The following is a 10695-nucleotide window of genomic DNA, read 5'->3' as shown; positions in this document are numbered from 1 at the left end:
CTATTTCAGCATTCCATCAACTGATGAATTTAAATGAAAATATCTACAGGCAGTCCCCGGGTTACATGGATCCGACTTACATCGGATCCCTACTTACAAACGGGGTGAGGCAACCCCACACTAGCTGCTTCCCCCCAGCAGACCAGGGAGATGCGAAGCTAGCGCCACCCCCCCCCCCCCCCCAGCAGACCGGGGAGACGTGGAGTGGCTTTTCTCAGCAGACACCTCAGCTTGAGAATAAAGGACTGAGGGAAGTGAGGTGTGGGAGAATAAAACTGAGCTCTTGAGAAATGTTTGGCTAGAGTTTCCCCTACAATATGTACCAGTTCCGACTTACATACAAATTCAACTTAAGAACAAACCTGTCCCTATCTTGTACGTAACCCGGGGACTGCCTGTACATCAGTTGACTATACCAGCTCTTTGCCAGAATGCTGCCATTTGCCAACGATCACCTGGCATGAGAAAGCCTCTTTGTTCTTCACTGAAGATTGTCTCTGGGTATTCTGCTTTTAGTTAGTGCACATGTGCTGGAGATCAGAGTCTTTTGGACAGCAGAATCTGTTTGCCTTCAGCTATACCCTACTTGCCCTTCTCTCCCCGCTTCCTCTTTTCAGAGTGGGACCAACCGCCTCTTAATTCTTTCTTAGTGTCCATGGCTGAGATAGAAGAGTCCTTGCACAAGTGCACTACGGTAGCTAGTTTTTTTTATAGTTATTTTTTAATTAAATCTATAGGTTTTCTTGTATTACGTTTCCTTAGGGCTAAAACTTTGGTCCATTTCCTATTACCTAGGACCAGGTGTTCCATCTCCCTGGCTGACTGAAAGTCCCCTTGCTTGGAGAAGACTCGATCTCTTGGCTCTCGTACAGCTGGAAACCTGCCTCCCAGCCTAAGTTGATATACTTGTCCTAGCTCTGCTCAAGCTAACTCTAAATGCTTTTGTTTAAGTGAAGGGTATTTCACGAGCAAATGCTCTTTTGTTTTCAAAATGAACTCACAATGAAGTCTCAAAATTGACTTTTCTTAGACAAATCAATGAGACCTGCCTCTGAGCTGAGCAAATAAGACCCATCCACATCAAAATAAGCTTCTTTCAAAAGTGCCCTGCTACCACCAGCTCCCAATGCATCTTCTTCATTTTGTCACGGATCCTGCCCCCACACTCTCCTCTGCTGGGGGTCAGACTCCTCGTTGCTCCAGCAGAGAGCATCAGAGGTCACCATCTGAGGGACCTTCTAAGAAAGGGGCAGAGATCTCCTCACTCAGTCTCATTTATTAGAGCACAAGACCTGACCATGGTCTCTCTGGCACCCTAAACTAATCCAGGACCCAAACTTGATACTGGTGAGAGAGCAGCCATCTGCACTGAAGTTGTGGTCCTAGCCATAGGGCTTTTGGCACAGACAATGCTTCCTTCAGTATCAGTGTGGTACCATCTACACTGGCACTGAAGAGTTCTGATTAAACCAGGACCAACTACATTGCTGGCAGGGGATTGAATGGGGTCCACATTTCCTGAGCCCTTGCTTTTTGCAACCACCTATCTCAGTACCAAACTGTGCTAGAAGATCAGCACACAGTGAATATTCTTTCTCATGGAAAAAAAATCTCATTTAAAAAAAAAAGACTCCTCTCATGTCTGCTTCACTCACAAAGAAGTGTTCATTCTCTGACCAGAGCAGGCAGAACTCCCCAGTCTATTATTCTTCTGACAGGCTACGTCTAGACTGGCCCCTTCTCCGGAAGAGGCATGCAAAGCAGGCAAGTCAGAATAGGGAAATGCACGGGGGATTTAAATAAACATGGCCGCCGCTTTTTTTCCGGCTTGGGGAAGAGCCGGAAAAGAGCGTCTAGACTGGCGCGATCCTCCGGAATAAAGCCCTTTTCTGGAGGATCTCTTATTCCTACTTTTTTATTGAACTTTCAAGTAGGAATAAGAGATCCTCCGGAATAGGGCTTTATTCCAGAGGATCGCACCAGTCTGAACGCTCTTTTCCGGCTTTTCCCCAAGCCGGAAAAAAAGCGGCGGCCATGTTTATTTAAACTCCTGCACCCTCACAGCCACAAGCCTGCGGCTGGCTGAGCACCCCAACCCTCCACCTGACCCCAGCCCTCACCAGCCTGGAGCCCCCTCTCTGAGCCAGTATCCTCTTCTCTACTTCCTCCTGAACCCAAATTCCCTCTCAGAGCTTGCCCCTCTCACCCCTTCCCCGTTTTTTGTGATGGTATGCCCTGGGACAGCGTACTGGCACTTGTTTTCCCCCCGTGTGGCTTCTTTTTTTTTTTTTTGGCCAACAGCTCCACACACACCTCCCTCCCTCCAGTACGTGGCTCTTCGCACTGTATCCACCACTACATCTCCAACGGGTTGGCCGCCCCTTGAGCATGGAATGGTTTCTGGTTTTCGATGTGCAAATGAACACCAACAAGCGCGTTTCCCTCAATGTCTGGGTGATTACCTGTGAACAGCCTCTTTTGTCCTTTTAGTCTAAGCAGTGGTTGGTCTTAAGTCATGTGACCATCAGTGTTTCTTCTATGCTGCCAGGCAGCACAACTTCAGAGATGATTAATCAGCCCAGCCCCGTTAGGGGCTCAGAGCTGACTGACTGGGCAGGGCTGATTAATCACCTGTGAAACTATGCTGGGGGGGGGGGGGCGGCGGGGAAAGCTTAGAGGGAACACTGTGACCATCCCAACTGGTAGGGTCTGACCAGGTAATTTTGCATAGAAGGTAGGGGAGGGAGAGAACGCCAAGTTCCCACCCGAAGTGGAATCTATAAAGCAATGGGAAGCTAGCTGTCCCTTTGTCTTTGGCTAGCATGCCACTCCCAAGAGAATGAACGAAAGATCCCAGGGCTGTGTCTACACTGGCGCAATCTTGTGCAAAAGTGGCCGATCTTGTGCAAAAACTTGCTGCCTGTCTACACTGGCCGTGTGTTCTTGCACAAGGACACTGACGTTCTAATGTATGAAATCAGGGCTTCTTGCGCCAGAACTCTGACGCTCCCGCTCAGGAATAAGCTCTTTTGCGCAACTGTTCTTGCACAAGAGGCCAGTGTAGACAGGCAACATGAATTTCTTGCGCATTAAAGCCCTATGGTTAAAATGGCCATCAGAGCTTTCTTGTGCAAGAGAGCGTCTACACTGGAATGGATGCTCTTGCGCAAAAGCACATCTCTTGCAGAAAAGCACATGCCAGTGTAGATGTTCTCCTCTGGAAGAGTTTTTGCAGAAGAACTCTTCCTCAAAAGAGTTTTTGAGTGAGAACGCGCCAGTGTAGAAGTTAAGGGGAAAAAGGAACTTCCCTGGTTTGGAGGTTTTGCTGGAATAAAAAACAGTTTTAGAATGTGTTTGTAATAAGCTTGAGCGTGTGTCAGAATAGTGTTTCTCAACCAGTGGTACGAGTACCCTTAGGGGTACTTGAGATAAGTCTGGGGGATACGTCAACACAACTGAAATTTGGAGAAAACTGAATTTTTGTTTTAAATTTGTTTAAAATAAATTTGTTTAAAATTTGTTTAAAAAATGTCATTGCCTGCCTGGCTACTATAACATTGTTTAAACAAACGTGTTGCAATGGTAGAAAAAAAATTGTGTCTGAAAACTGTAGGTACTGGTGGTACTTATATTTTTTTTAAAAGGGGTGCTTTATAAAAAAAAAAGGTTGAGAAACAGAATTAGCTGTGTGTTTTTTGTTGTTTAACATTGGTAATTCACTGCCTGTTTTCACTTGCAACCACTTAAATCCTACTGCTTCTCCTTTTGTTTACTATCTACCCCAGTGTAAACAATTATTATCTGGAGAAACAATCAGTGTATACAGCCTCCTTTCATTGTTAAAGGGGGCTTACCTAAATAATGTATTTGGGGTCTGATCCCATTTGCAGAGTGGTTTGCAGAGTGGAAAACTGCATTTTCCTCAGACCTGAAGAGTTTCAGTTGCTCCTTGCAGGGGAGAGGCGGTGCTCTCAGCTCTGTCCTTTAGCTGGGGGAGAGCAGGTGAGCTAGCCTAGCAGAACAGGGTGGTGAGAAACTCCAGAAAACAAAGAGGTGAGTGTCAGTGACTTTGTCCGCACTATGGGAAGCACCCCATCACACACCCCTCATTACCAGAGGACTCTTGCAGAATGGCTGGCTAGTCTATCAGCACCAACCTAATTATTGTTGCACATTTAAGGAAGTGCATAGACAATACCAGCTTTCCTCTTTGTGGTTACTGCTGCTCTAATGCATACTCCTCAGCCAGCCTAATTATCAGGCACTCTTCTCCAAATAGGATTCTCAGTTGGTGTAAGGTTTTGGACGTTGTGGATAAATTACTATACATTTCTAAGGAGCAGTCTCTCCTCCGGTGAAAGTTGGGCATCTAGTGGAGCAAACCTCCTTGCAATAGATGCCTTAGTTACTACTGTAGGGACAATGAGATGGGTGTTGCCATGTGGTCTGAAGTAGGCACTTACTGTACTGAGCCATCGAATTATAGAAGACTAGAACTGGAAGGGACCTTGAAAGGTCATCAAGTCCAGTTCCCTGCATTCATGGCAGGAGCAAGCATAATTTACATCAACCCTAACAGATGTTTATCTAACCTGCTCTTAAATATCTACAATGATGGAGATTCCACAACTTCTCTAGGCAATTTTTTCCAGTGCTTAATCACAGTGGCAGTTAGGAAGTTTTTCCTAATGTCCCATCTAAACCTCTCTTGCTACAATTAAGACCATTGCTTCTTGTCCTATCATCAGAGGTTAAGGAGAATAATTTTAGACTAAATCATCAGTTTGAGGGCGTCTGCCTTGAGTTGGTTCTGTACCTAAAACAGTGTTACAAGGAGGAGGGAGAAAAATTAATTTCACCAAGCCAGTAACAAATGTAAACTCCTGGATCAGTTTAACAGTGTCACTATGGAGTCACAAAGGCTATGTCTACACTGGTGTGTTCTTGCACAAGAACGGCTGTTCTTCCACAGAGCATTCACACTGCCCACCCGCTCTTGCGCAAGAAGATTTACAGTAAAGCGTAGTAAGAGAGGGCTTCTTGCACAAGAGCTGCGCTCTTTTCTAACAAGTGTAAGCCCTCTTGCACAAGAGGGCAGTGTGGACACGTGGCAGAAGTTTCTTGCGCAAGAAACCCCTATGGCTAAAATGGCCAGCCGAGCTTTCTTGCACAAGAGAGCATGCACACTGCTATGGATGCTGTTACGCAAAAGCACATCTCGCACATGGCAGTGTGGACGTGTTCTTCCGCAAGACTTCTTGCACAAGAACCCTTGTGCAAGATGTTCTTGCGCAAGTACCCGCCAGTGTAGACATAGCCAAACAGTCTCCATAGACTCTCTAGCCTATCTTGCCAGCTAGACAAACTAGACTTTGTGACAAAAGGTCACTTAAACGTAATAGCACATCACATCAGATTTCTCCTAGTCTTAACATACTTATTCCAGATCAATGAGTAATCTAGATTTTACACCAAAGACAATGCTCGCAGTCAATTCTATAGGTTTATTGGCAAAGGAAAGGAGTTACTGAGAGGTTAAAGCAGGTAAATATAGCAATAGGATTCAGTCTGTCATTTCAAATTGTGGCATTTTCCCCAAAGATCTTTCAGGGTACCCAGATTCTCTCTGGGGATCTCTGCTTTGGATCTGGTACACTTCCTGCTAACAGTCCCAGAGAGAATGAATCTTTGAATCTATATTTATAGTATCTTGACACTGTCATCTTGCTTTCCATTTCAGGACAATAGGGGCTGTGGGAAACTATGTCCCAGTACTGTGCTTCTTCCTGCAGCTTCCATTGGCCAGGAACGGCAACTCGTGGCCAACAGGCACTGCGAGGGGCCATATCTGCAGACATGCAAATAAATCAAGTGTTTGGCAGCTCACCAAGGGGTAACCCTGGCGAATTGTGTCCAGGTTGTGGGCTGTGTATCTGCCCATTTCTGCCTTGGAGGGTTGTGACCTTTAAAATTTTAAAACAGATGACACCTCACATTCAAATACCTAAAAGTTAGTTACAAGGAGGTAGAAGGAAAAAGTGTTCTCTAACCTCTGAGGGTAGTACAAAGAAGAAAGAAGTGGACTTAAATTGCAGCAAGGACAGTCAAGGCTGGACATTAGGAAAAACTTCCTGTCAGACTAGTTAACCACTTGAATGAATTGCCTAAGGAGGCTATGGAATCCCTATTACTGGAGACTTTTAATAGCAGGTTAGATAAACACCTGTCAGAAATTGTTTCAAAATATTTAGCTCTACCATGAGTGCTGGGGACTGGATTAGATGATCTCTGGAGGTTCTTTCTATGATTCACTGAAGGATTCTCCTCTATACACTCTTCTGTCTACTTCAGTAGGTCTAGCAGATTCAGAGTCATCTCTAGATTATTTGTAGCCTTTGCTGAAAGAATGAAAAGCAAGGCCATTTGTTCTTGGTGATTATCTAAATGTATCTTGGATTGCATTAAATTGTGCTACCAATTAGCTATATTAGAACCTCCTGATCTAATTTTAAGGCTGCTCCGCAAAAGCTCTGGACTCTGTGGTTCCTTTCAGAAAAATCCCCATCTCTGAAATGTACAAAGCAGTTTCTGTTCATGTTTTCACAGACCACTGTTCTCTGAGAAGCAGCTAGAGTAGCTGACAATTTTGGCAAGCTGCATTGCAATCTATATTTAGATAACCCACCTCCTCTCATTAGGTAACAGCCTGAGTCATCACGAGTGGAATACATATTGACAGTCACTTGAATGAGTAGTTACTTCCCTTACAATAAGGGTGGCTCTTTGAGGTGCGTTGTCCATGTGTATGCCATGATCCACCCTCCTCCCCACTGCTATGGTGTCCTTTAAGAGCTGGACTGTGTACTGTCAAAAGAAGAGAGCTCATGAGTTCTGCTCCTCCCTTTTACACCCTTGGAAGATGGGTAATTGGGCAGTGCTTCTGGACAGCACCTCTCACTCCCCCGCATCCCCAAGAATATTAGATCAAGATCCCTTCGGTCAGTTTTCGGAACCATCATTTGGGAGCCCTACTAGCAGTTCTTGTGTTTGCAGGGGGGGGAGGGAATTGAATGAGGGGTTTGGAGAAAAGGGAGACTCTTGTGTTCATGCCAACTGCTTGCAGCATGCGCTTTAGAAAAAAGCGAGTGTTGCTAAGGTTCCAGCAGGGAGTTTTAACGTATTAAGAAAACATAAGTGGGGATAAAGTGGACACACAATTCTGGTTCTTCCACGTGCTACTTTCAACCCTCCTCTAAACTTCATTGCTGTGTTCTGCAAACAGGGAGGTCCTGCCAACCTTTCCCCCGCGGAATCCAGGTGTGTGTGTTTCCTAGCTGTGCACTAATGAGGTGAAATATCGCAGGGCCCTTTGGATCGCCTGAATCCCTTCTACAGAACCTCTGCTTTTGCTATTGATTGCACATCAGCGGCAGGGGAGTTGCTATTTCAGCTGAGGAACGAGTGCTGCTGACCAGTCTTGTTAAGGATCACCAGACCGCCCTTTCCCTCCACAATGAGTCTTTAACCTCCACGCGGAACAAGTCCTGCGGGGTTGCTCCTGCCTCGCTCCCCTTGGCGGGCTGAGTAGGAAGGTGCGTGCCCAAGGTGAGCAGCGGGACTCGGCTCTGTTCTTCACCGCAGGGCCAAAGGCGGAGCAAAGCGAGCTCCCCCCGGCCACTAGAGCACCGGCTTGGAGGGGTTCCCTCCGCGGGCAGCGGCGTCTCCGAGCCATTACCCGGGCGCTGTGAACCCCGCAGCCCAAAGCGAATGCGGGGGGATCCCCAAAGCGCCCCAGGAGGCGGGGAGCTGCTCACACGGCCCAGAGCGTGTCCCGCCCGAGCCAGGGGCAGGGGAGAAGCGAGGCTGCGCCCGGCCCAGTGCATGAGAGCCAGGCGGTGACCGCCCAGCTCCAGCCCCGGCTGGGATCCCGCTGCTGGCGGCGGGTGCATGGGGCCCGGGACTTTCCAAGGGCAGGGCCGGGCCCCGAGGGCGGGCGCAGGGCTCCTCTCCGGGGCACCCGCTAGCTCGGCTCCGCTCTCCAAGCGCCCGGAGCAGCAGCCGCTGCCGCCCCCAGCCGGGCTCGGAGTCCGCGGCCGGCCGGCCCCGCGTGTGCCACTCAAGCAGCCCGGCACGTCCCCCTGGCCGGGGCGGCGCGCTCCGCCCCCTCGCGGCTCCGGCTTCTGCAGGGCGCGGAGGGGCGGGCGGTGCAGCCGGTGACTTCACGGGGAGGAGGCGGCCGCGGCAGGCGGCGGGTTTCTGCCTTTCTCCTTTTGCAGGGCGAGCAGGGAGGCGCAGCTGCTCCCCGGTGACTGAAGGCGGCAGCTGGGGGAGCGGGCTCCAGGGATCCGGTTCCTCCCCAGCCCCGCCGCCGGTGGAGGAGAATGGAGCTCGGGTGATCGGCGGGCAGGAGGCGCAGCCAGAGCAGGTAAGAGGCGGCTTCCCCCCTCCCCCCGCCCGGCGGGTGCTGAGCATGGCAGGGGCGGGGCGGGGAGTGCGGGCGAGTGTCACTGCAGCAGCGGGGATGGGACAGGTGCTTGCTCCGAAATCATCCCCGGCGTGCAGCAGCCCGGCCCGGAGCTGTCAGAGCCGGCCACGCCAGGGAAGTTCCAGTTGGAAGCAGCCATCGGGCCAAGCCGCCTCCCTCCTAACCTTGTGTAAATCCTTGCCCGTGGAAACGCAGGCAGTACCCCCCCCCTCCCCCCCGTTCAACAGTGAGCTCCTGGAAGGGATTCTGCATTGCAGAAGCTCCCACCGAATTCATTGCTGTCCTCGCTGCTTTATTTGATGGGAGCCTGGTTCTTGGCCGTGTGGTCCCTTTGTGGGCAGGAAGCCGGCTGGGGCAGGTGATGACCCCTGCTGCTGCTGGACCTTCACAGGCCATTTGTGAGAGAGAAATGAGGGGATAAATGGGGGTGGGGGGTGGGTTCCCCCCTCCCCCCCAAAAAAAGACTGACAAGGGAAATGGTCAAGATCCATGTGCATAAACATCCACCAGAGTTCACAGGGTGCCTTGCAATGCAGTGAGATATCATGTGCCTATAAAACATAATGCAGTAAGATACAAACTACCTTACATCATTTACATTTCAACATCTCCCCTATCCGTCCCTTAATGCTTCAGGCATATCTCAGCTGTAAGCCTTGGGGAGACCCATCATCTTTCCTGTGCCACACAGCATAACATAGCATGGTAATGGAAATAAAAGCAAAATGTTGACTGTGTTTCTGTGGTTTTATCAAAACATTATCCCCAGCACTGTCAATGTTGTGCACCCCCTACTCTTCTCCATCGTCCCTGTAAATGGGGGGGGGGGTGTAGGGAAATGTTATCCTTTGGATACCCCTTTAAATGTAGCAACGTCAGTGATGTCATAATTTAACAAACTCCTGTGTCCCCCACACCCTAACAGTGCAGCAATTTCCAGACACAAACTATGGAAAGAGGAACAAAATCAAACCTTTCTAACTTTTACTTTGACCTTTAGCAGCTGAGGCACATATTTGAAACTGATGATCAGGGCACATATTTTGCATAAATTGATTGGAAATACTTTGGATGTAATGGGCTTGACTCTAACACTAAACTCAATCCACAGTGAACACACCCTGGCCCAAAAGAAACTAAAATGCATCATGTGGGCAGTTTTTTTTTTTTTAAAATCAACCTAACACAAAACCAGCTCAAGTAGTTGACACTGAATCTGGAAAAGACTGGTGTGGTATAAATCTAACATTAGTGAATTGCTTTGAGATGGGCTCTAGAAGTGCAAACTATTGTTTTATTATTTCTGATCAGCTATTAAAATAGATCATAGTGGGAAAACTGTTCTGTTTTCATTCCTGAGGTTTATTTCATGAACCTAAATGTTCGGGGCCCCATTTTCTACTCTTGGTATGAGCAGATTAGATTTTTTTAAATAAGGGCTCCATTAGGTGCTCAGAATAGCACACTGGCAATAAAACACAGTAGCGCTTACATATTTGAGTGCAAAATATGGCTCACAGAAATTATTCCATGGTCCAGCATTACAGGTCTCCTTGTGAGACATATTTTATAATAGACACATCTCAGTTTAAGTCCCTAATGTGGGGCAAAAGACAGAACCCAAAATGGATACAATAAAAGTGGTAGTGCAGAGAATTTAACGAGATATATTGAAATAATATTTTCCTGAGCTTTACTTTTTCATGGTTCTGCATTTTGATGTAAATAGTTTACAAGAATCCAGATAATCTGTGCAGCAGTTATCATTTTGTAAACAAATTTGACACTTGAAAATACCATATGAGCATAAATGTTAAATGATCTGCTCTAATAGGTTAACAAACCATGACCTAAATAGCAAAATCAACTTGTTCTTCACTTAGTCATAGTAAGTTTCTATATTTGGAAAAGATAGTTTGAGAGAGCTGAGATCAAGATGCATATCTTTATTCCAGCAGTTCACATCTGCAATGATTGGTAGATAGCTTTTAGCCACTTCCATTTGGTTGTATGTGTGAAATGAGTTGGGGGGAGGTGTCACACTTTCATTCCAACTAGATCCACGTCCCTGACACCAAAAACACCCTCCTTACAGGCAATGTTGGCAATCTTAGTGGAGAGGCTAAGGATTGAATGAGCTTTGACTCAATGGACCTACAGGTCAGTTTGAGGAAAGCTGGTACAGCTAATGGCCATGCTATGCTTGTTCA

The 10695-nt window shown here is 47.6% G+C and overlaps 1 protein-coding gene across 4 annotated transcripts in view; it reads left to right on the top strand.

Annotated features, from left to right (window-relative positions):
• Positions 1-7082: 7082 nt before the first annotated feature.
• Positions 7083-10695, top strand: part of OTUD7A (OTU deubiquitinase 7A) — a 227748-nt gene continuing 224135 nt past the window's right edge. For 3 of the 4 annotated variants that reach the window (XM_075897706.2, XM_075897700.2, XM_075897704.2), the window contains exons 1-2: positions 7084-7605; positions 8277-8425. The gene's annotated coding sequence lies outside the window, so the exon portion shown is untranslated. Of the gene's footprint in view, positions 7606-8276; positions 8426-10695 lie in introns of all 4 variants that reach the window. The other variant, XM_089781887.1, reaches the window with a different exon arrangement.

Source organism: Pelodiscus sinensis, chromosome 14 (assembly GCF_052426305.1).
Source record: "Pelodiscus sinensis isolate ZL-2025 chromosome 14, ASM5242630v1, whole genome shotgun sequence".
NCBI lineage: Eukaryota > Metazoa > Chordata > Testudines > Trionychidae > Pelodiscus > Pelodiscus sinensis.
This window is presented reverse-complemented; position numbering and strand designations above follow the sequence as displayed.